The sequence below is a fragment of the Odontesthes bonariensis genome, chromosome 22, assembly GCF_027942865.1.
Source record: "Odontesthes bonariensis isolate fOdoBon6 chromosome 22, fOdoBon6.hap1, whole genome shotgun sequence".
NCBI lineage: Eukaryota > Metazoa > Chordata > Actinopteri > Atheriniformes > Atherinopsidae > Odontesthes > Odontesthes bonariensis.
Genome location: NC_134527.1, coordinates 10515122 through 10521267, shown reverse-complemented (window position 1 = coordinate 10521267; position 6146 = coordinate 10515122). Strand labels below are relative to the sequence as shown.

General features: G+C 39.2%; 1 long non-coding RNA gene across 1 annotated transcript; it reads right to left on the bottom strand.

Moving 5' to 3' along the window:
• On the bottom strand, nucleotides 1-4816 carry LOC142373272 (uncharacterized). Its single transcript, XR_012768442.1, has 3 exons — nucleotides 4739-4816; nucleotides 1664-1927; nucleotides 1-1581 (listed from the first exon to the last, which is right to left on the bottom strand). It is a non-coding gene; the product is annotated as an uncharacterized LOC142373272 (long non-coding RNA).
• Between the last annotated feature and the right edge of the window lie 1330 nt (nucleotides 4817-6146).

Below are 6146 nucleotides of genomic sequence, written 5' to 3'. Positions count from 1 at the left end.
AATATACAATTTCTTAATTGCCCGCAGGTTTCCGGCATGACTATAATAACATTCATCACCTACATTTATGGAAGAACCTTCTTCTAAGGACAGTGCAAATCGGAAATTCATCACCTCAGCCATATAAATGAAAATCTATAGGGTAGAATCAGCCTATAAACTGTTTTTGCACATTCTACTCTTGAGACCTTGCAGTTAGTGTTTGACAAAAGTAAGAAAGGAAAAAATAAAATAAGGATGCATGATGATTAAAAACAGGTTAATGGAGGAATACCTTGAGTATTGAATGATTAAGTTAATTTACTGCAAAGATATAGAAAAAGAAAACTCAGCCGGGTCACTTTTGACCCATGTTGCGCAAAACAACAATAAAAAACAACACAGGGAATAAAAACATACAGTGTACATTAACATTAAAAAGAAAATAGAGAGTAGGGAGATAGAGAGAAGGCGAGAGAGCCAAGAATCAACTGGTAGGGAATGCCAAAGAGTACAAATGGGTTTTCAGACGCGTTTTAAAATGTTCCACCGACTGAGCAGCCCTAACGTGGGAAGGTAGTCCGTTCCACAGAGACGGAGCCACGACTGCGAAAGCTCGGTCCCCTCGAGTCGAGAGCCTAGATCTAGGTACCACCAGGAGCATCTGGTTTGCGGACCGAAGTGCCCTGGCAGGCTTGTGTAGCTGCACAAACTCAGATAAGTAGGGTGGTGCCAACCCATTCATACATTTAAAAGCAATTAATAAAATTTTGAACTGAATCCTAAAATGAACTGGCAGCCAATGCAAAGAGGCAAGGATGGGCGTGATGTGCTCACGCCTCCTCCTACCCGTGAGCAAGCGGGCAGCAGCATTTTGCACAACCTGCAGGCGGCGCAGTGCTGCCTGGTCAAGGCCAACAAGCAGGGAGTTGCAGTAATCTAAGCGCGCCGTGATAAACGTGTGGATCAGCCTTTCCAGGACATTCCCTGGAAGGTAAGCTTTAGCTTTAGCCAGCAGCCGCAATTGAAAGAAGCTTGCCTTGACTACAGACGATATGTGTTTATCAAACTTAAAATTACTTTCTAGAATGACACCAAGATTCCTAGCAAAGGGACGACAATAAAACTTAAGGGAGCCAATGGCACTGTCATGGCCATCAAGGAGATTTTGCTGGCCAAATAAAATGATTTCTGTTTTGCTTTTATTCAAGGACAGAAAATTTACCTCCATCCAGGTCCGGATATCATTAAGACAATCCAGCAAAGCCTGAACAGAGGTCCGCTCGTTCGTCTTTAGGGGCAAATAGATCTGAACATCATCAGCAAAACAGAAATATGAAAGCATGAAATATAGAAATATGACTTGTTTCCTTTAAGTAATTCCACTGTGTTACTGTGTGTTGAAAGCAAAGTTCAACGTTCCAGTGCTGCAAGAGGTGAGCATCGGGGCGAAGACCACAGAACGATCCTGAGCTGATACTGAGGTTGTGGAAGACTGGGGTGTTGGAGGTGGGCGTGCAGCAGTGCTGGAGGAGGATCCTTTTTTTTTGTTCTTTTTTTTTTTTACAACTTTACTTTTTGAGGATTCAGGTTTTAATTTCTCTGTGAGTGAAAAGACAGATGCAGGTAATTAGTCAAGATTGCATATTGGTTTGAAGTTGACCATAAAAGTCTATAAAACTACCTGAATATTTCTTCTTCAGCCTGTCTGCAGCGCCTTTGCTGTGCAGCATCCTCAGGATCTTTATGGTGATCGTCACGGCCATCTTATCACCATAGGCCTGTGTCATCCGGTCCACAGTGTCTGTCCGGGCTGCTTTCTCTAGATGGGACTTTGGAATTGGTTTACAGCTGGCCAGGACCTTCGACGTGAGATGAAACTTAAATGTTTTGAAGTCTTCTTTACGTAACCCTTCCAGGACTTCCAAGAGCATCTGAGCCACCATGTCTGTTCAGACAGAAGGGAGGAATTAGTTTTTTAGTTTCCCTTTAACACCTCAAACATACTTTGATTTGCTTTGATGACACACGTAATACGAGTGGATTTGAGAGGATTGACACCGCTCTCATATCTGTGCAGTAATATTTTCAGCCATTATTTCCTCACGCAAAAGAAGGGTTTCTCACATTCATCCAGTTACAAACCCTCAGTCATTAATAACTTCTCCAATTTAGCCTTGGTCTGGTTTGTTTAGAGAGAAACAGAAAAAAAAAAAACAGAAAAAAAATCGAGGCTTAAATCGAAAATCGTCCATTAGTTAGAAAAAAATAAAAAATAAAAATCGAGATTTTATTTTTAGGCCAAATCGCCCAGCCTTATAACGAAGGTATGAATATTAATACATATCAATTTAAACCTTAATATTTCATATAAAATTTCATTTAAAAACATATATCAACAGTCTAAAGTGAAAGCTATTTCGGGGCTGTTTCCTGATCAAGCTTGTGTAAAAGGTTCCTACAGAAGTGCCCTCCTCCGCTGGTGGGATATCTCGCACATTTGTGGCGTGAGAATCGTATTTTGTGGGATTCCCTTTTTCATTTTTGTAGTTTGTAGCAAATAGCAGGGTTACTTATGTGGCTGGACTGTTGCAGTTTTGTTATGCAGTCTGCCACGCGCTGTGAGAATCAGGAAGTACAGAGGAACCGTTTAACAACAGAACACCTATTTTATGATTGTTAGACTGCCCAAAATTTGTGGAAATCTCTACATGACTTATTATCGTCCAGTTCCATAAACACAGATTTCTGGTCTTTTCAAAACATCCAAGTAGGCGTAATCCTCAAAGATAAAAAAAACAGAGTTCTTGGTAAATAACCTCATCATCGTCATTAAATTTTATATTCACAAGTGTCCATATGCCATATCCCCACCTTCATGGCTTGCATTAAAAAATGATATATCCTTGTTACAAAAATGTCTCAAACATATAAATAATCCCCATGCAGATAAATTATATACACTCATAGAAAATCTTAACCTGTCCTAACCCCTTGTAACTGTTTAGAATGGACTTACCTTTTATTTTCTCCTTGTTTTTTTTTATTTTTGTTTTTATTATCCCCTTTTTTTATCTTGTGCATTTAAGATCCTTCAATTTTTTTTTCTATATGTGGAGGTGTGAATATGTAAAGTTAAAAAAACAAGAATTCCCCTATTTAAATCTTTAAATGCCGTTTTCTCACAATCAGTTTTTTGTATTTTTTCAGTATCCGCTTTCGGACTATAGGAACCTTTGGCAGTTCTAATAACCTTTTAATCCGCGGGGCCGTTTTCTCCCGCATTCGGACATACAGGAACTCGGGACCATGGCCCTCAGTTCCTATAACCATTTAGCTCCTTCTCCGAGGTCAGGTCTTTTCTGGGTTCTATAGGAACGCATCTGACGGAGGTGTTTGGTGGTCGGTAGCTCCGCCCCTTGTCATGCTATCATGGCTGAAATGTTTCCTCATACGACACGGACACAACCTGCGCGTGTTTAATAAGTTAAACTTACACGTTGTCTCCTTTGTCTGCGGCGCTCTGCTCTCCTTTCTTACTTCATGAAATGAAGAAGTATGGCCTGCGCTCGATTCTTCGTCTCCTGACTCTCTCTGTGAGCTCTTCCAGCCTCGATATTAGACGCCTGATGTGATCGTCCATGATTAATATCACCATCATGCAGACCATGAACACGGTGGCCTCCCCGCTCTCTATAGTAGCTTCTTGGTGGTGTTTTTTCTTCTCTCCTTACTTTTACCGGGTTTTGTTTTGTTTTGTTGTTGAATGTGGGGCTAAACGGCTAACGTAACACGTCACTGACGCAGACGGCTGCATCAGTCCCGACTCATGTGCGAATGCAGACTGAAACAGTTCCGCTGGGGAAGGACATTTATCAGAACGAAATTCGAGTAGGACAGTTCTGATAACTGCGTTCTTAGAACGGCTCTGTCCGAAAGCGGCTAATATCTCAGACTATGGAGCACCTACTAACACCAAACTTTCCAGTTATACACTTAACAGTACTCCGAAGATATTTACAGAAGGGTTTGTTGATAAATCATTCCTGGCCTGATTGATGTGACATTATAATAAAAAACCATGGCGAAAACCGATGTTTTTTAGGCGATGGTCAGTATATTTTGATTTCCTAGGAAATGAAAGCAGATATCCTGAAATCCCTCTGTAATTTTCTTTTCATTTTGTGTGTAAAAAAAATGAAAAAAGAATTTTGCACCTGGCTTTATCATATGTTCAGATCTAGCTTCTGGAAATATATGCAAATTTGCTCATATTTAATGAGATAATGCATAATTTGCATAATTAAACATACAAATTTCTAAAACTTGTAATAGATTTTTTTTCATACTTGTATAAGTAATCAACTGGGGAAGTTTCATTGTGATATGTATTATTTTAAAATTTTACCCTATTCACCTGTAGTGTCTCGCCTTAAAACTTACTTTGTGCCACTAAAGAACAGATCTCCCTCTGTCTCCTGAAGTTCTCTCTTTTTTTATGATAAGACGATCGCTTTGCATCTGAAAGTCATTCCGAAGTATGAAACTGAACAACGAGCACCGACAACACCGCGCATTCAAACAGACTGTGATGCGAGCTCGAGGGCTTGTGGTACCCACCACGGTCAGGTTCACTGCACCTCAGCCCAGCTCAGTTGCACTTTGAACCGATTAATTTTGCGAAAACAGCCCGGGAGCCTCATAAAATCACAGATTGCCCCAGAAATGAGCGTTGTGATCAAAAATAGGCAAAACTTACCGGATCACCGTCAAGCCGCGGATACACGTCTACTGTTCACGGAAGAAGAACTGACGTCAAATGAGCCGTTCTCCCGCCAAAGAGCTTGCGGCGAATCATAGATATAGAATGGCTAGATGTGTTACGTGACTGAAAAGATTATTATTTTATTTAACTCTCTTTACTTTGTATATCTTGTATAGCCTATATTCTTTTTTACACTTTGTTTTAGATTATTTTATATTAATTACATTTTAATTATATATTTTATTAATTATTCTATATTATACTGTATTTTAGATTTATAGAGATCCTATGTGTGTGTTTGGAGCTACTGGGGACTTGAATTTCCCTGAGGGAGTCATCCCAAGGGATAAATAAAGTTGAGTCATGGGGCAAATAAACGTGAAATATTTACGTTTTTATTTTAAAAATAAATATGGACTTCGTCTGTAGTGTGATAATTAGCTTACTACTTTGATGTTTATAATAACCTAAACGTTTGAGAATTAAGCAAGTTATGTCTTGAATGTTTGAATGTTTCACCATCAACACAATGTTGTCGGCGAGAGAGCTGCCTGCACAGCCCTTTTACAGATAATAATAATAGAGTCTCATAATAGAGACTCTCTGGCTGCCTGTGGTAAGATGGCGGCCATCTGCGGACGTTCGACCGGACCGGTTTTCAAAATAAGACGATAGAGCCAATCAATCAAGCTCGTGTGTGTGTGTGTGTGTCTTTTCTTTTTACCCCAAAAAAAGGTCTAATATTCCGTTTTTACTGGAGTGTAATATAACTTTCCTCCATAAGTTCTGACAATGGTTTGACTTCAAAACCATCCTGACTAAATGGGATGCTCAGTCATTGTCAAAAATTTTTACTGTATCATTTTGAAGTGCCTCAAAGTTGTATTTTTTGGGTTGTTTTGCACCAGAAAAGCTCTCATACTCCATATTTACTGTAAAATAACTATATTTTTACTGTATACTTTCTGAGTAATCCATAGACAAAGTCCCTTAAACCGAACAAGAATTAACCTATTTTGTCTAACTTTGATGTGGTATACAAACTGTTTCTTCCATAAGTAGTTCATGAAACCTATACTGCTGGACTACGTACATCATGGACTACTACCATGAGTATGATCAAGTACTTTCACTGTATACTTTCCGAGTAATCCATAGACAAAGTCCCTTAAACTGAACAAGAATGGATCTATTTTGTCTAACTTTGATGTGGTATTAAACCTGTTTTTTCCATAAGTAGTTCATGAAACGTATACTGCCAGACTAAGTACATCATGGACTACTAGTACTATCAAGTATTTTTACTGTAAGGTGTGGAATTGCACATTGCACACCTTACACATGTATGTGTCTGACCGGCTGATATCAAGATGCCATGTTTGTTTTGTGTTCAACCGAAAAC